General features: G+C 42.8%; 1 protein-coding gene across 6 annotated transcripts in view; it reads right to left on the bottom strand.

Moving 5' to 3' along the window:
* Positions 1–785: 785 nt before the first annotated feature.
* Positions 786–19,969, bottom strand: part of CCDC85A (coiled-coil domain containing 85A) — a 209,549-nt gene continuing 190,365 nt past the window's right edge. For 3 of the 6 annotated variants that reach the window (XM_071805638.1, XM_071805635.1, XM_071805636.1), the window contains one exon: positions 788–9,975. The gene's annotated coding sequence lies outside the window, so the exon portion shown is untranslated. Of the gene's footprint in view, positions 9,976–19,969 lie in introns of all 6 variants that reach the window. The other 3 variants (XM_071805633.1, XM_071805634.1, XM_071805637.1) reach the window with 3 other exon arrangements.

The raw sequence follows: 19,969 nt of genomic DNA, 5'->3' as shown, positions 1-19,969 counted from the left end.
AGGGCAAAAGGGAGGAAGGGAGAGAAAGGGAAACAGGGAAAGGGAGAAAGGGGGAGAGAGGGAAAAAAGGGCGGGACGGGGAGAAAGGGAAAGGGCAAAATGGCAAGGGCAAAAGGGAGGAAGGGAGAGAAAGGGAAACGGAGAAAAGGAAACAGAGAAAGGGCAACAGGGAGAGGAATGGGTGAGAGGGCAAAACGGCAAGGGAGAAAGGGCAAGGGAGAAAAAGGGCAAGGGAGAGAAAGGGGGAAAAGGGCGAGGAAAGGAGAAAGGGAGAGAAAGGTAAAGGGAGAAAAGGAGAGGGAGAAAAGGAGAGGGAGAAAGGGGGGAGAGGGAGCAAGGTCAAAAGGGAGAGAAAAGGAAAGGGAGAAAGGGAGAGAAAGTGTGACAGGGAGAAAGGGCAAGGGAGAAGGGGAAAGTGGGAAAGGGAAAGGGAGAGGAGGAGAAAGGGGGGGAGGAGGGAGAAGGAGAAAGGTTGAAAGGGAAAGGAAGAGAAAAGGAAAAGGCGAAACAGAGAACAGGAGAGAAAGGGGAAAAGTGGGAGAAAGGGCGAGGGTGAAAGAGAGACAGGGAAATGGAGAAAAGGAAAGGGAGAAAGGGAGATAAAGGAAAAGAGAGAAAGGGAAAGGGAGAAAAGGAAACGGGGAGACAGCCCTCCCTCCTTCACTCCCTCTCCCTTCCTCCTTTCTCTGTCTTCATCCCTTTCCCTTTCTTCCCCTTTCCCTTTCTTCCCCTTTCCCTCCCTCCCACGTGGACAAACGCACACCCAGAAACAGATGCACTGACACACACATACACATGGAGACATGAAAATGCACACACAAACAAATGGACACACATGGACACCCACACATGGACATCCACACAGAAAACACACAAACAGGGACACATGGAAACGCACACAGAAATGGACAAACACATGGACACAGACATAAAGAGACACACACAAGCACGAACATGCACACGGACAGAAGCACGGACACACACACACAGAAACATCCACACACACAAATGCACACAAACACACAGGGACACACACACACACACAGCTACACAGGCATGAACATGCACACAGACAGAACCACAGGCTCACTGACACAGATGGACACACACCTACAGATACACACAGAGACATGGACACACATGCATGGACACGGACATATGGACACACAGGCACAGACCCCTCTGCACAGAGAAACAGACACACACATATGGATCCACAGACAAGGACAGACAGACACACACACAGATACATGCACAAACACGAACATGCACAGAGACAGAACCACAGGCACACTGACACTCACAGACACACACAAACACACTCGGACACACCTGCAGAGACATGGATGCCTGGGTACACACCCACAGATAGATACTTGGACACACGGACATCCATACACACGGACAGAGACATATGGACACACACAGACACATGGACGGACAGACACCCAGATGGACACAAAAAACACGTACACACAGGGACACATGGACACCCACATGGACACAGAGACACACACGGATACATGCAGACAGAAACATGGACACACGTATGGACACTCATACACTGACACACACAGAAACATCCACGCACCACCCACGAACACCCCCACCAAGACACGGACACACACACAAATGGACACAAACACACAGGGACACACGGACACACACACAAATGGATACCCACGACCTTGCAGACACACAAACACACACACAGATGGAAACACGGACACACAGTCACAAACACAGACACGTGGATGGACACACGGACAAACACACATGGACATGCCCACATTCAGACACACACAGACACACAATTCACACACATGGAGAGATGGACACACAAATACGCACACACAGGCACGGACACAAACAAATGAACACACACAGACACACACATGGACATGCACACAGAGGCACAAGACAGACAGACACAGAAGCACACACACAGACAGAAACATCCACACAGCCACCTTCAAACACACACACACAGACACACAAACGGCCACAAACACACAGAGACACACAAATGGGGACACATGGGCACAGGCACACATGCACATGGAAACACACACAGAAATGGACAAACACATGGACACACAAATAGAGACACATACGGGCACAGACATAGAGACACACAAGCACGAACATGCACATGGACAGAAGCACAGGGACGGACACACACACACAGAAACATCCACCCACCCACGGACACACAATTCACACACATGGAGAGATGGACACGCACACAGATACACAGACATATGCAGAGACACACATGGACACACGCACAACCATAAACATGGACAGAAACACAGGCCGACACTCACACCTGGATGCACACACCTGCAGACACATCCACAAACACCAACACATGGACACACACGTGGAGACATGGACACACAGATACACACACACAGGCAAACAGGGACACGTGGACACAGACACAAACCCAGACACGGACACACACATGTATGGATGCACAAACATACACATAGACACACACGTGCACATGGGAAAACTTACACACAAATGGACACCCACACGACACACATGGAGAGATGGACACACATACACCCCTACAGATACACGAACATGCACAGACACACACAGATGGACACATACACACACGGACACATGGATACAGACACACAAGCACAATCATGCACACAGACGTAACCATGGACACTCACACACAGCCACAGCCACATACATGGACACAGACCCATGGACACATGTAGACACACACAGATACAGACACATTGACACACGTGGACACTCATACAGACAGACTGACACACACACCCCCACCCCAAACACACTAACTCACACCTGCAGACACACACAGAAACATCCACACCCCTACACCCACACTAAAACATGACACTGACACAGGCAGGAGGAACAGCCTTTAATGCGGGGGAACACGCTGCTCTGCCTGTCAGGCTCTTCTCAGTGAGAGCTGCACAAAACCACACGTTTAACTGAGACCATACTGTGTTTTTCCTAAGTGCTTTAGAAGAGATCTGATTTGTGAGGAATGTTCTTTCTAAAATAAAAAGACGCTGGGATATAAAATCCTGACAGCAGAGGCCAAATTCAGGCAACCCCTCTGACTGAAAGAGCCTCTGCGTACAGCTCTGCAAGATGGATATGCCGGTACTCCCACCGAGGCCCCAACAAACCCAGAGCAGGATTTTCTCCCAAAATCGGCACCCATCACAGGTTCAGGGGTAATGTAGGGTCCAGTGTCAACACCTTGGTTTTGTTCTGTGTTGGCCTGAAAGGAATTATCTTGATGTCTGCTCTCAGGTGTCAATCCCAGTGCCCTGGTTTGGTAAGAGCTCTGGAAAATTGTTGTTACTGACCTGGACTGTGTTCACAGCTGGAAACTGCTGCAAATCTTGTGCAGAACATATCCCAGAGCATTGGTGACATACAGGCCTCTCTGTGCTCTGTTTCCTTACCTGTTTCTGCAGAGAGAAGTTGCTAGTACTCTAAAATTAAAAAAAAATTAAAAAACAAAAAATAAAGCACCAAAATATGCTTCATTTGGAACTGTAGGCTATTTCTCCAGGAAATATTGTCTCTTGATCTGAACAAAACCATTACTTAGAATCCCACATTTAGAAGACACCATTGATAAAAGCAAAAGAGACCATTTAAGTAAGTTCATCTTTTTCTCCTTCTGTTATGGGTCAGTTTACTAGAAGGAGAACCCAATGTATCAGGAAACTCTATTCCCAGTGCCAAGCCTTGTCCTCTCTTAGTCAGCACATGGATAAACACACTAACTGTTTTCAAGGGGCTCAGGGAGTCCTGTTCCATGAGTGAAAGGAGTTTAAGATGGTTTATGTGTTGCCCTTGAGGGGCTGTTCGCAGTGGCACGTACCTGAGTGTGTTCCCTTTTCTAATAAACACTTTGGGAAGACAACGTCTTTGTCATTGATTTTTTCATTCGTTCGTTCTTTATTTTTGGTCCCAGCCCGGCTGTTGCTTTTCTTCCAGGGTGGTGGACAACATAATCCTGTTCCACCACTAGAGCTATTTGTGCTGAACAGCAGATTTCTCTAGAAAAGAAGTATTCCAACGCATTTCTTCCGGCATAATTATGTGGTTTCCAATGTGATTCTACAGAGGCTTTACACTGCACTTTTATTCAGGGCTTGCACTATCATGAAGCAGACCCTTCATCGCGTTCAGCCAAAGTTAAATCCCAAGTCTCAAACCCAGAGTGTTTTGCTCAGCTGTACCTGGTACCTCGCACGCATCCTGAGGTCACCACCGTGCTCTCTTTGCCTCTGTCCCAGGGCACAGCTGACTCCTGGGGCTGTTAAAATAGCAGATCTACAAAAGAGTAGCCTAAAACAACCTAAAACCAAAAAACCAAACAACACAGTTAGCTTTCAGTTAACAATAGAGGTAGTGAAAGACTGATTTGCTGCATTGCCCTGATTTACCATCAGGAAGGTTTGTGGCTGTACCACTTTGTACTGATTAAAGCCCTCGGTGGCACAGGGAGACCTGTAATAATTTACTCTGGTCATGTTTTAGTGTAGTTTAGCGAGGAGTCACCTCTGGGAGGGAAACGAGTGTACTCATCCCTGTGTCACAGTATGGGGAAAAAAACAGTCAGTAATTATTCACTACGTGTACGGGTGTGAGAGCAGGAGGGCACCAGAGCCACCCTGGCAACCCAGCCTGGGGCAAACTTCGCTGAAAGTGAAAGAGGGAAACACTTGAGAGTTGGCCCTATGAAGCAAGAGCTCCCGGGTAAAAGAGCATTAGAGAATGCAGCTCCTGCAACTTAAAGCCTGAAAGACAGAAAGCAGCATGAAGGAACAAATCCGGGAGCAGAGAGGACAAATCTGCTGAATCCCACTGGTTTTGCGTAAGTCCCGCTTTATGTTTAGTGCCCGGTTGCACCAGCAAGGGCTTTTGACCCTTCTCCCATCCACAACTCTATTTTATGCCCAAGGGACAGATGCACAGTTTGACCAGGAACTCTCTGATGGGGAAAATAAAGCCCAGGTCTAAGTCTGGGGGTTGTTTGCTTTCTCCTGGTTTTCCCCTTGATGAGAAACTGGGAAAAAATACTCATTTGCTGTACTCACACAGAGCTTAATGCAAAGGAACGGCAGCCAACCTCTGGCAGAGGCCTCTGGGAGCTACAGCAAGAAAATGAGAAACAGCAATAATGAGCAGATTTTCTGTGATTTTTACAGCAATGTGCTGAGCCTTCTTCACTTAGCAGCTAATAGGAGTTAGAGCTTTAATCTATATCACTTTCTTGTATAATACTATTTTTTCAGAGTTTACTTTTGTTTTGAGGCAAAAAAAATCCTGCTTGTTCTTTGGCTATGTTGAAGAGACAAGGAAAAGGTAACTATCACTTCTTATGTACTGTCACCTCATCCCATAACTACAAGTTTTAATGGTCAACTCCACACACCAGAGATGCTCCGCTAACGAATTACATGGGATCCACATTATCATCCTCCACCACATCACCAGGAGATACTTTGAGTTAAAGAAACCAATTGGACTGAAAGGAGAAAGTCAATACGAGTTGCAGCTTTCTAGAAAGAAAACATATCAAATATTCTGGTTGGTAACTTGTTTGCAAAATAAATAAACAATGATGAAAAGTATCCATAATTAGAGTGGGCATTTGTCTAGGGAGCAGGGGATGTCCATGTTCTGTCCCACACACCCCATACACGACCAGCCACAGAGCTCACCAATGCAGAATCATGAGATACCCACCACAATAAACCAACAATTCAAAAAAAATTACTACAGTATAGTACAGCAAAAGAAATATTACAGCATTAGTTCCTTGGTGACCTTGTCGTTTAGCTGTTAATCCAGCTCGCCCAGCCGAACCGCGCCGGGGCTGGCGCACAGCGTGCCTTTCCTGCCTTCTCGGCAATTTACACTTGATGGGTTTCCTACAGCTGCTGTTCAGAGCCAAGGCTCTTTTTTCTTCCAGTGTGCAGCAGCAACAACAAATCTCCGCCTTGTGCAAGGCAGTGGCATGTATTTTATAAATAGATAGATGAGATATAGATATTATAGACAGCGAGCTAGCTAAATAGACACATCATATCTCACAGCCCAAGCTGCTGTTGAGGAACACAGCTGCTGCTCCGGTGCTGGCACGTTCAGGCTCTTGACCACACTGCCGTAACCTATGGCTGGGGATAATATATTACAAAATGCTCCATACTTTACCACACCCTCCTCCACCGTGTCTTAGACAACTGGTCAGTAAAGATTCTGGAGAAAGTGGTGCCAGCCCTCCAGCCCCTTCCTCCTTACCCTTCCACCTCGAAAAACAGGCTAAAGAAAGCAAAAAAAAAATACTTTTGAGCCCATACCCTCCCATTCTGTTTAAAAAACAGTACAGTGCTACTAGTGGAATAATGATTTCTTGATGGATTCTCATAAATGGACTGTTTTCCACATTATCTGAAATAATTGGTTCATAGCAACCACAAAACAAACAGCAGGTAGGAAATGAGTTTGCAGTTGCCAAAACATAATGTATCATTTAGTCATTCTCTGAATGTTTTAACACTTCTTTGGCTATCAGAAGGCCTTCGTTAATTGCACTATTCTTATTATGAATCTGGTCATTGCAATCAATTAATTTACATATCAGAATAAGGCCCAGAGAAAATACACATTAAAAGCAGATCTATATTCAAAATGTTCTTACAACTCACAGTCACTACATCCTCCAATTTAACGGATGAACATTACAGCCAGGGATGTCATTTTCCTCCTGGTTTCGGTGCTGTTAGATAATGTTGAGCTGAGGCTCATACAAACACAAAACGCAGGTACTTACCGCAACTGTGAGAGGTGCGCTCCCCTGCCTAAAGCCCGAGAGGATCGATCAGCGGAAAGGAGTGAAGGTTTCAGGGTAACAGATTGCATGACAACTCGTACTTGTTTAACAACATTTTTATACATATATGGAGGTAAAACACTACTGAGGAAGAAATTTCCAGCACTCCAAAATTTACTCTTCCAGACTTAATTTTTCTGTTTGCGGTCTTAACCTAGAAGCGAAGGTGTCACTTGACAAACAAGACAAGTAAAAGCAGCGTGCGCACATTCCCACCCGCAGCCGTACGCCCACCGGCCCCTGCTGACCAACCTTTCAGTCTTTTCCTGTAACAACTGTTTTTACTTTTTTCTTTCTTTCCCCTCACCCCCTATATTCAAAATCTTCTTTTGAATGTCTCCTTTCTTTTATTTATCCTCAAAGTCATGTCCAGCCCTTAATCCCCCCGCTAACAGTACTGACAAAAAACAGTCACACAACCACTTAAGCCTGGAAGAGGTTTCATCTTTTTGCCATCCCTTTGGTTTGAGCCGAGCCAGGAGGACATCTGTGGCTTTCCACATGTCTGCCCTGCCAGTCTGCGTTTAGCATTTATTCCACAATTTCTTGGATGCTTTTTTCTCTTCTTTAAATAAAGTAATCCTTTTGAGGGTGAGCTGCTTTATGAAAAGGAGCTGGTCAAGACACATAAATGATACGTATTTTTAATTGTGTCTTGTAGTAGAAATCATATTTGAATTATATTCTTCTACCTCGAGCTTTCCAAGAGATATTGTGGTTCAAGTTTGAAAATGGCCTAGTTTTTGGTGTTTTAGTCTACTTGTACTAGAAGATTGAGAAGCACTTGGACTGATTTGTACATATAGCTACTCTTCTTGTGAATGCAATCTGGGTCATTATGCCCCTAAATAGCCAAACTATTTGTGTAGAGCTCCCTCCACAATTGTAATTACACTTGCATTTTGCACATCCAATTAAGCCTGCATTGAAATGCTGTAAAAATTGTCTGCAAATTTGTACAATATAATGAAAATCTAGATTCTTTAAAGGAACCAGGGCCACACCCCCTCAAGTGGGCTCCTAACAGAATATAATACAACGTCATGAAGAGGTGCTGGATTCTGCCCACCGGAATAAGGGGCTGCAGAGAGGGAAGACTCTGCTGATGGTGACTTAGGGTGACAACTCAATTCCCATTGGAAGTAACAGAAGAAAACTTTCCTTTTCAGCACGGCAGTCACTGCAATTGAGAACCATCATCAGTTCAACAGGCATCACTTAGTAGACGGCAGGAAAAGGAGTGGAAAGTAGCCCGAGTTGAAAATTACATGCAGGGCTTTCTAAGAAAAAACCCAAATGAGTATTTTCAGAATGGTGTTGGGTTGCGAAGGAGTTCAGCATTTTTATTTTATATAAATAAATCAGTCTAGATGGATATGAATTTCCAAAGTGCTCTAGAAACAACAAGCAGCTGATATTTGGGACCGGCTAAATTTGCCTTCATTTTCCTTGCATTTACCTGTCACTCATCCCTGGGTAAAGGCAACGAGAAGGGACACATCCGTGCTGTTTGAATTTGTATTTCAGCGATCAGGAAACAGTGAGTGAGTCTGCTCTCTCTCACAGTTTGCTAAACCAATGTTTTTTCCTTTCGGTTCATAATAAAAATTGCCTGCACCAGAACCTAAGGCAGGACCCCAGAGTAGGTGAAACATGGGGCCAAAACTCTCCTTCCAGAGTTTCACCAGCCCAAGTAAGACTGAGATAATCTCAGATATCTGGGAAGTACAATGTTTTCTAATTTTTAGACTGAGAGAATAAGGATGGAAGCAACCAAAGAGTTTGATGGTACAACATTTCTAAAATAAGATTGGCTTAATTTTTTTAATGATCAATAAACTCACCACCACCACCAATGATGGGCTATTTTAAAAGAGAAAAACCACTGGATTCATCCCCTAATTTCTGTCTTTCAGACACAGTGTACGGTTTTTGTTACAGAAAAAGTTACTTGTGCATTTTAATGCTTCTAGTATTTACTAAAACCTCCCCCCTTGACTCCAGTTCATCCACTTCAGGCAGACCAATCACAGCAAATAGGAAAACCTGCAATTTTTAAGCTTATAATATGTTTTTCTCGTCTTACCTCATTTTGTGCAACATTGTTATTCTGCAAGGAAAGAGCCAAAGCAATGTTTTGGGTAACACCACCAATTTTCAAAAAAATATGTAAATAGAAATGCTAAAAATGAGATGGGTTTGTAAATACCTAGGAAAATTCCCCACCAAGAATTCCACACGCCTTCAGTTCAGTCCTCCCAATGCTGAGGACAAAAGGACAGAATTCTGGTGATCCCACCCAACAAATACTTTGGAGAGTTGCCCGGTAAAAATTTTTGGTAAAAACCTGCAATATTTTTCTCCCCAAATCCTAGGTATGTTCATTAGGAAATGCTCTTACAGCGTTTCATACTTGTTTGGTTGCTTCCTGCTCCTGTCCCGGTTAAACTCCTTTTATTTTAACATGAGAATGACGTACTAACATCTCCCTTTCCAAACCTTCGCAATGGTTTTGATTTTTTCCTACCTAGGTGAAGCTTTTCACTGCAAACAAACCCATAGTGGCTGCTGCTCACTGGAGCACAGGGTTCAACCCACAACAGGCACTGCGAGGCCTCCTAAATGCGAGAAAGGGAATCAATCCACCAGTTCGCTCCTTTTTAAAAGAATATGCCAAACTATAATGCTATAAAAATAAGTCACTCTATCAAAGTGTACATGTGTTCCAGGAAGAAAAAGCCAACATTTATATTCTAGCTCTCAGCTTGCCATTAAACCACAGCACTAGCTGTAAAACTGAAGATGAGCTACAGAAAACATGCTTTATAGTCACTGTAATTTGGATTTGGATCGCAATTGGAAGCCCAGATGGGGAGGGGGGACGTGGGAAACAATTGATCTCACCAGAAGCCTCTTGTGTGAAGGCTCCAGCCAGCGCCTTCCGCTGGAGTCGCTGGTGGGTGATGAGCCCTTGTCAACCCCGACGCTGCTGCCGCCTCAGCGGATGCCAGACAGAAGGAAATCTGGTTCTTCAAAGGGCTGAGTGAGATGAAGTCATGCAGACGCTACAAAATAAATCACAAGAGAAACTGGTGACTAAATTTTAACATGATTGTTTGCTATTACCACTTATGGTCTTAATGCTCTGTATGATGATCCACTTACATTATTAAATGAGCTTTTTCAAGGGGGATTTAATTTGTAGAAACCAAAACAAAACACCAGCTTAACAGATCTTGAGGGCTTAAACATTTTAACGATATAAAAATAAGCTTGATATGGATAGCTTGCAAAGCTTCCAAAATCATTTGCAACAACTGGCAGCAACTACCTCAGATCAAAGGAGGTTTCTAGGATGATGTGGAATTGCATAACTCCTTCTATAAAATATGTAGATGATAAATAGGAATGCATCCTGGAGGCATGTGTATACAGGCGCACATACAGATGCATATAGAGATATCTATACATACACATGCACATCACTCCAAAGTATCTATAGCTATATCTCAGCATATCTATATGTACACACAAATGTGTATGTATGTTCATACACATACAAACTTAAAAGTCATATCAATTCAGGATCAAATTCTACTCTGTAACCAATGAGATATTCTTCTCCCCAGCAATATTATAAATATTAATGTGCTTTCCTTTTCCTAAAAGTTAAGACTGTCAACCACTTCTACAAACCGCTCGCTAATTCAAACAAAAAGAAATATGATTTTGGGGATGTCGGCTGCTTTCATTCCCATGGTTGTCAACAGCCAGGTATTGTCTAACACACATTTCCAACTCATAAGCCATAATTTTCAGCATACGTATGTTAATGTCAGGTTTGTGAGCTCGGAATATCGACGGCAGCGACTTACAGCAGGTGACAAATTTTTATCATAGACAGATTACACTTCAGATGCTTTATCATAGTGAAATATCCACCAGAAATCAATACAAAAACACATGTAAATCAAATAAAAAATGGGTCTTAAATGAAGGTTTATTTGCAACAGATACGAAAGGAGAACATTCTGATGATTCAAAATCCTGTTTTAATTAACACTTACTCCTAGAATGGCTTTATTTTTTCATCTCCTGTCTCTCATTTATTTGACATCTCTAGTGTGATGGCAGTGATATTTAAAATGAATGGGAAATAAAGAAAATAAACCATTTCCAGTATTCTGTCTGGTTCAAGAGATTCTGCTGATTTGTATGAGCATCTCTGCCATGCAACCGGTTAAAATGCCTGTCAGGGTGTTAGCCAAGGAACAGATGGGTCATCAGCTTTCAATCAGAGACACGTTCAAATCACCTAATTCATCTTTAAATTTGATTCTCACTATTTTAGTTGTAGGTGTGAAAAGCTGTTGTTAACAGCACGTGACACAATTTCATCAATTAATTTACTTCTGCTCCCCTTTGGGCAGCACACTCCCACCAGCTCTCACCCCATTACTTTTCGCTTCATCTCAGACAAATATTATGATTCTAACAGAAATCGTAACTCAGGACAGAATTTCAAGAGAAACAGTCAGGTTTTTTCTCTCCCCAGCATATTTTCCTTTCAAATGCAGTTCCTCGGCTGCTAAATGCCTCCAAAATCAGCCTAATGCTGAGGCTTTAAAATGATGATGGAACAGAAAAGTAGGGCAGACAGGGAGAGGAAATTTTTCAAACGCAGTCGTGATTGCCAGAAGTCCTGATTCCGCCACAGTCAGTATTAAAATGTGTGTTGCTCCTGGTGCTAGCAAAGCTGGACTGCCGGCTTAAAGGCAAAGCCCCGCTTGGGTTTTGAGTCTCACACCAATGCAGAACGGGTTGGCTTGTGCAATGTGAAAAGTTGTTTGTGTCCTCTACCTAAAACATGCCAATAGTAGATGTGGCCGCATTCATTTTCTTCATACTTTCCTCACTTGGAGATTATTTTTTATTTTGTCAAGCATATAGTTAAATGCTGAATTACAGGTGATCTGACCTTCCCTCACTCAGTACAGTGGGTTTGAGTCTAAGTTGCAAGAGATATAACAAATTTCACTCCAAGGCTTCTAGCTGGCCAAGTATGCTCTATGGAGTTAAAAAGTCACCTTCTTCTGCAAATTTCATTTTGATCAAAATACAGAAGCAGAGTGTAAGAACTCTTCTCTGAATTTACTCGTGATTTTTTCTTTCAATGTGCTTTATGTCAGTACACAATTACATTCTCAAATCTGTATGCAAATACACATGAACTACGCAAAACCTGGATAATACAGCAGCTGCTCTAAGTTTGTGGTCAAACCGGGCTAATCAGTCCTGGCAGCTGGAAATTACTTTTTCCCTGTTATTCAGAAGAAGTGAAAAATAGAATTTACATTGTTCCTATTGCTATTCCAGGTTCCTTTTTAGTTAGACCTGCACAGACTTGAGAGAACAGGAAAACTCAAAGACAGGCTGATGAGCCCCAATCAGTTGGCTCATACAGCAACGTTATTTCTTTCTGTTCAGATGAAGATCTTCCAGCTGAAGAGGGTATCTGCCTTTCTGTAAGGAGCCCGAAAGACTACCACTGACCTCCAGAATTTATGATCTAGCAGATTTTTGTCACTGGATTGTACTCTAGAAGACGGGTCCCAAACTCTTGAGCAGGCAGCTCATAAACTTTCAAGAGGGATTTCCAGCAAATGCTCCCTCTGCCACAACAGCTTCTGCGAAGCTAATCCAAGGCCAGGGACGGGCCAATCCCGGCTGAGAAGGAAACCAAGCGCCTTCTCAAAAGCAACAGTCATTGCAGATAAAAATGTCTGTAGCTTTGAGAACACTGACACTCAAACATGTGCTGTCAGGTTCCACGTGAGGCAGGGAAGCACAGCAGCTATTCTGATATGTCATCAGGCTGTCTTATTAGGGCATCGATTTTAGCTATGCCTGACATCCCCAAACTTGCTCCTGCAAGAGGTACAATTTTCCTTTTTTTAGATACACTGTCAATAGTTTTTTCCAATATAATTTCTGCCTGGTTTGATCCTAATTAAGCACCTAAGGTACACTTTCCAGGTTATGTCAAGAGGAAAATTCCCTTTGATCAATATTTTTTCTCTGCCTATTTTATTCTTGCCTTCAACTGCCAGATTTACTCTGCAATTCAAACAAGCCTCCAGCAACATATCACAGTTTGGAGTAGTTAGTGCACAGCTACATCCTTTGTGGTCTTCAAGAAAGTGAAGACTGTCATGAATCAGGACTTACCTGGTTGTGGCACTGGCAGCCGGTGTCTTTGCTCTTATGAATTACTTAGATTGTTGCATTTACAAAAGAACTGCAAGGATCTACATAATGACAAACAAAAAAGCCAATTTGACCTTTTAACATGTAATAAGTTAAAGTATGTCTGCAGAGATGAAAGACACGTAAACTATCTCACGCTGTTAGAAGAAGCTATAATATTTACAGTAAGTGATGCTCACCCTTGCAGTGTTCATCAGCCCTTGTATTTAACTGTGCTGGAGCTTTCATTCTCCTTTACAGAAACCAGGGATTTTCCTGGGATCATTTAAATAACACCTAACAGCTTATCTTGCTTTAAACAGTTCCTTTTCCCTATGTGCATTACACACTGAGAGGAGTTTAAAGCATTTTACTCTGTAACTTAGATGCTAATTCCTCACTGTCTTTATCACACGCTTTACACAAAGGAAAGACTATCGAAATGGGAAGAGGCAGCTGCTCCAGCACACCAGGAATGGTGTTTCTCACTGTAAGAACACTGAATCGTGGAGACAGAGCTGGGAGGTCTCTGACAGGCCAGACAGACATCTGTCAGGGTGACACAAGTATTAATACCAAGCTTCCCTGGGGCTTGGTAACACCCTCAGGTCTGTTCGCACTGGATGGTTCCATTATCTTTGTCAGAAAGATCAACTTACTCAAACTACATCCCTGTAGGAGTTCGGACAGGAATTTTGGAATCATTTAGTTCATTCCTGGTAGTGAATAAGTTCTTCTTTAATGACCCTAAAGAGCAGGTTCCTGGGTCCCTTTGGTGTTTAGCAAAGCCTCAGCTCTAAGTGCCCTCCTATTGGCACTGGTGCTTTGTTAGTCTGGTTCAGTTCCAGGATAAGCAATCCACCCACTCATAAAATCTTACAGAGACGAAACTTGTTTGAGAAACGAAGATGTTCTGTAGTTCACCTTCACCATCACCCTACATCCAGACTGACATCTGCTTTAATGGGAAGATTATCACTTGTAGACCGGATCTTCAGCAATGAGCTTCAAGTTATCTCCCTGTCCACTCCCTTCCTTGTCCCCCATCAGGATAAAAAGGAGGGCTGCCTGGTCTGACTCTATACTAATTACATTTTCCTAAGCACACAGACACAACGCATTAGTCCGATATTTCATGAGCATCAAACAAAACCTTCTACTTTACATTTCTCCGCTACTTTTGACATTTTCTGTTTTCTAACAACTGTCTCACTACAAACCACTATCTCCAGGCTCTTTTCAATTGATGATGGGAATGGAAAAGGACACAGACCCAGATGAGAATATTCTCAAGTACTCCTCAATATCCCTCAGCCCTGCATGTCCCATCCTGGCTGCCTCTGGCCACTCCATCTCCAAAAACCACACACAGCTTCCCGGGCTCCTCTCCAGACAACCTGGCAGCTTTATAGATACAGGCCCGAAACAGCAAAAGGTCAAGCGCTGTGTTTGTGCTGCAGGAAGGTTTGCGAACTTGTACAAAGCCTGCAAGAAACACACCAAGACCGCTCAATTTTGGTTGTTTAAATTGTATGGCCATTGGCGTTTTATTTGATCAGAATATTTTGTACTCTTCCGAATGGGAAGCTGTGGAGATACTACTGACATTTCTGTGCATGATCTGAGCATTAGCAACAAGACGCTGAATTGCTACCAGTTAGTATAAGTCAGACTCAGATGTCTGACCTTGAAGGAGTTGCAAGTGTGCGTAACACTGAGGTAACAGGCCTCGGACCTTTGGGGTTTTTTATCTTTTCTTGAGACTAATCAAATTTGTTCCTGGCACAACACTAAGAAAGTCACCCCTGGGAAGAGTTTGGACAGTTGGCTGATCAAAGTTTTAATATAAAATGACATTTTTGCCTTTGAATTTGTCATTTGAGACACCAGAAATAAGCCATATTATCACAAGAGAACAATGTTACCTTAGTTATAATCATGGCACCCATTCTTACTTCCCTCTGGTTTTTAACTAGTTCCAGGTGACTCTTTCTGTGTTGTTTGTGTCACACTTTCTGATCTGTATTTCAGTCAGCATGATGCACGTTAAATTTGCTGACAGGAAATGGGAAATCACTGGACTATGATGACACACCAGGTTAATAATACAGCTTCCACATGCCTAAATTCATTCCTCATCCATATTCACAGAAAGAAAGCTGCCTGAGTGGTAACATTGTTCAGTAACTTACTGTGCCCAAGACACATGAGGGTTTGATACAGCTATCGAGGAAACAATCTTTATGGCTACTTTGTACGGCTCCTGTGATACCTGGTAGCTTTGTAATCAAAGAAATAATTACTAAAATGATAACGTAAGACAAGTAGCAAAAATACTGAAAGCATTTGTCTCTGTGTGGAGATCCATACATAGCAGGAGCAGATCACCCACCAGATCTGGCACTGCAGACTGTTTCTCATCACGTAGTACAATATAATAAGCATCTGAGAGCCCCTATTGCGAAAGAGTATTTAAAGATTAACATTAAAGGAAAAATAAACCTTTCCAATCAATTGTGAAAGTAAAATCAGCAGTGAAGCAACAACAGAAATTGAAGCACAGCTAGAAGAAAATTAAAACTGGCTACCCCAGAATACCTGTTTTAATTAAACGTTAGCTGGGAATATGTGAAATAAAACAGGAATAACATCTGAATTAATAAAAGAGCTGCAAAAGTAGTCAGGATTTTTTTTCTTTGACTGATGGTATAAATGACTGAGAGTCAAAGCAAGTTTGCCATCCCGGCTTTACACAGACCCTTTGTGAGAATATCTCTGTCTGCAGGTCTGGTTAACGCTGCACCTTTGGGAGCTGCCTTACCGCGTCCATCAGAGCGTCTGGCTTGTAAAAGAAGAATGCCTGGAATATTTTTTAGGTTGTAAGCAAATGTACAAAATGAATTGCAAGAAAGCCTTGGTATCTGGAAGGCCGAAAGAAGATGCTGAAGTGCGTCTGGTAGTCAGGAGAGAGACAACCTCGAAATGTATCCAAAAAATTGCTGTGCTGGGCAATTTTTCCAACACTTCCTTCAGTTCCAAACATACATACAAATTGAACACCACCACAAAGCCCCACAAGACAGCAAGAAACAAGATTAAATCAAATGTAAGAGCTATTTAAAATTATTAGAAAAAGTAAAACTAAAGATAGGGCCTTAAAATCATAGAATTATTTTATTACAACCATATCTTTCCAGACTTTAAGGCCATTTTTCTATGAGCTATTAATAAAAATTTCACTAGAGAAGTGTTATGAAGTACTAAAGAGGGCCACAAGTACTGTATCTCACATATGCTGCTGTTGGACTGAATTCATTTGCATTGCTGTAGCACCCAAGATCTTTGGCTGCAAGGTGATAAACACAGACTTAATATTTTTAATAAATACATACGTGGTATTTTTTGTCCATCTATTTATTAAGTGCCATTCACTGATATGTCACATAAAGATAACGTAGCCCCTCTGGAACCACTTACGGTTAATATTTCTACCTCTGCCCCTGTGGTCCCTTCACAAAGCTTTGAAACTGCCGGACCCTGTAAAAAGCAGACACACACTGCTGAGTTCTGATCGCCTAATTTTCCCGTTCTGTATCATTGCCTAGCTCCTTCAGTCTGTTTTCAGAATACACAGCAGGGTTTTGAAGCACCATTTTTTTCTTTCTTCTATACTTTGCTCCACTGGTACCACAAACTCATTTTTCTAAGTGGATGTATTGGCTCGTCAGTGCCCCCCTGGCAAGGCCATGTTTTAGCAGCACTGCAGGAGAGGGAACGCAGGCTGATGCTCATTAAAAGTCTGTTGAGGGTCTCAGACTCTCCTGGTATTGAAGATTCATCAGTTTCGTTTTCCATGAGAATGTATTTGAATGCAGTATCTTGAAAGCAGAGCAACAGGTACCAATTATATCCCAGTAAAGTTTGCGTCTGCATGCAAAATTTCTGTTGCGGTGGAATGGTATTACATTTACTGGTATATTGCCAGAATTTGTACATATTTGCACATACAAACTATAAATGCTGACATAGTGATGAAACCATGTTTTTGTGGTGTGTTGCAGCCTCAGAGGAGGATGTTTGCTCCCTCCCTTCTCCTTCGATATGCACAAGGAAAGCCCACCCTGCTCTGCAGAGATAAAGTGGTGCAAGAGAGCTCAGGAACCAGCATTAAAAAAAAAAAGAGAAAGAAAAATAAAGTGTCATACCAAAAAAAACTGACCAGCTTCAACTCCCTCTGCCTGTTGAGGCGCTTGGAGGTGAAGCTTTGCCTCCATTTCCTCAGTTTCTATGCTGGTGATGTGAAAAAGCGTTAATGGTGAAATCTGGGAACGTTTTCAGTCTTACATCAGCTCCTTTCAGTCATCTTGTTCTTGTACAAAGATGCCCTCGCTATTCTGCTGCCTGAACATCAACCACCAATATCCTACTGCCCTGAACTGGGCATGGCCTCCCCTGCATGTGCAGCTCAGCCACCACCTGGAGAGAAGAGCTGTAAAACACCCAAGAGAAACATCACACAGAGATCATAAACTGGCCCGAGAAAATATCTGGGGTGGGTGTGCGATACACCTAAAAATGTCTATCAAAATAATAACAGGACACGAGTCAATAAATAACTGCTGATCTGTAATAGTGTTCCCAGATTCCGAATGTAAAGATGTGTGAAATGAATTGCCTGGAGGAACAGGTTATGGGGAGTGGAGGAAATCACAATTCATACCGTATAACAAGAGACAACCGTTATTTATTCAGTATAGGAGGCACTGGAGCCTGCAGCCAGAAGATCTGAACTCAAAAAAACAGGAGGATATGAAACTTAGAATATAGCAGTGCAATGGTGTTGGGTGAAATAAAATTATTCTGTTAAGAGAATAACAAAAGAAAAAAAAAATTAAGGACTAACATGAAATGAAGACTCAAGCAGCACTGTTGAGGGCGAATTTGGAAGGACAGCAACGCTGGGCAACAAGAAGATATCACAGCAGAAGAGAAGGTCACTTGGTGTTCCCCTCTGCCCACTGTGGCCCTGGGTGCCCTCCCAGACACACATCTGTCTAAATACTGTGTGTCCATACCTTCCAGTTTCTGTAATCCTGTAATGGGAACTTCTTCATAAACTGCAGCAGTCCCACCTGACACCCACAAACTGCATAATCTGTCCTTGGCTATTTTTCTAGGCAGCTTCTGGGAGAAGGTCATAATTGGAGAGCCAAGCACATTGCCCAGAGAAAAAAAGGAGGTTAGTTACAGCATTTCAAAGAGAAATATTCAGAGCTCCTGCATATGAAAAATTAATAAGCTGACCAAACACTTGAAAGCTGAATAAATAACATTTCCCTAGCAAAAATAAAGCTGAACGATCTGAAACAAACTGAGGGCATCCATCCAGCAAGGAGAAGGGAAAGATAAGCTGTTTTCCTCTCTAAACTTCCCCAGCTTTCATTGGAGGTCACACGGTTCAAAGAGGATTGAGTTCAAAAAGAACTTCAGTATTTGGGTCCAACCTTGATCACAGCGCATTTCCTTGGGAAACAAAGTAGGAAATGATCAGTTACATCCAAAGAAAAGGTGACACATGGGGAAGCAGGGGCCTCATCCTGCATCCCGGTGCGCGGGCTTTGTAGTATGAGCGTTTCCCTGCATGCTCTGGACAGCACTGATCGCACCCCTGCAGCTCTGCAGGCAGCTTGTCTGCTCCAGCCACCTCCATAATATTCTGAGCGGCAACAAAAATACACGATCCCCACCTGTCAATGGGAAATTTCACCCACCCCTTACAGAACTGGCCCCACTGCTCCCTGCACCTCACAGCAAGCTCCTGTTTTCTTGCTCACTCTTGAGCAAGTTCCATAAGCCTCCAAGGGAAGGAGGTCTCCCCCTCCTGACCTCTGCTTTAACGTATAGCAAAGCAACCAAACCAAAACTCTGTGCCACAGTTAGGTTAAATATCAAGTGGTTTTCCAGATAGGAAGGAAGTAAAATGCTGAGAGGAGATGAAAAGACACATCCTACATAGAGAGATTCAGGCAGCTGCAAGTCCTGCCTTAGTGCTTGATCGGGTGGCAACTTTGGAGTCATTTATTCAAATTATCCTTTTGATTTGAATTACAATTGAATCTTTCAAATAACTGAGCTCAACCTGTGCTTTTAAGGTTTGAATGTTCGTACTGAGTCAGGCCTGTCTATAAAAGCAGCAAATTGAATATTCTTATTAGGTCCTTGGGATGCTTTTTTCTCCTGAGTTCAAACAGCAGCAACTTATTATGCGGCAGGCTTCTCTCCTGAGCCGCTGGACGAATCAGCCTTTTGTCAGTACACGGTACCACCGGCACGCTCATTTTCCCCACAAAACTCCCTCACTTCAAAATACCAGCTTGACTCACAACTGCACGCTAGATCTGGAAACGGCTGTATGGTGAGGGCAATGAATATACAATATACGCACAATAACAAACAGCTGATGAGTCATGCCCAAATTCGTCATACATTAACTTCACAGCCAGTCTCCACGGAGAAACAGAAAAGGTGGTGCTTTAAAAAAAACCTTTAAAAAAACTCAAGGGGACACGCTGAATTTTCAGGTTTTTCACCAAAAGGTGTAATTTGGCAATATGCACAGTGTTCAGAAAATGTCCGGTTAATGTATGTAATTTTTCAAGGTTTTCTCTGCCATAGTCAGAAAATACACAGTCCTACTTGGCCTTGCACATAAAACAGTAGCTCAGATATGCTGACATAAAACTGCCTGCAAAATTAACACAAAAATTGAACAAGTCTACAGACAACACCTGCTCAGGTTTACTGTGATGTTTC

The sequence above is a fragment of the Patagioenas fasciata genome, chromosome 3 (assembly GCF_037038585.1).
Source record: "Patagioenas fasciata isolate bPatFas1 chromosome 3, bPatFas1.hap1, whole genome shotgun sequence".
Taxonomy (NCBI): domain Eukaryota; kingdom Metazoa; phylum Chordata; class Aves; order Columbiformes; family Columbidae; genus Patagioenas; species Patagioenas fasciata.
The sequence above is the reverse complement of the archived record's forward strand: the minus strand, read 5'-3'. Positions and strand labels throughout refer to the sequence as shown.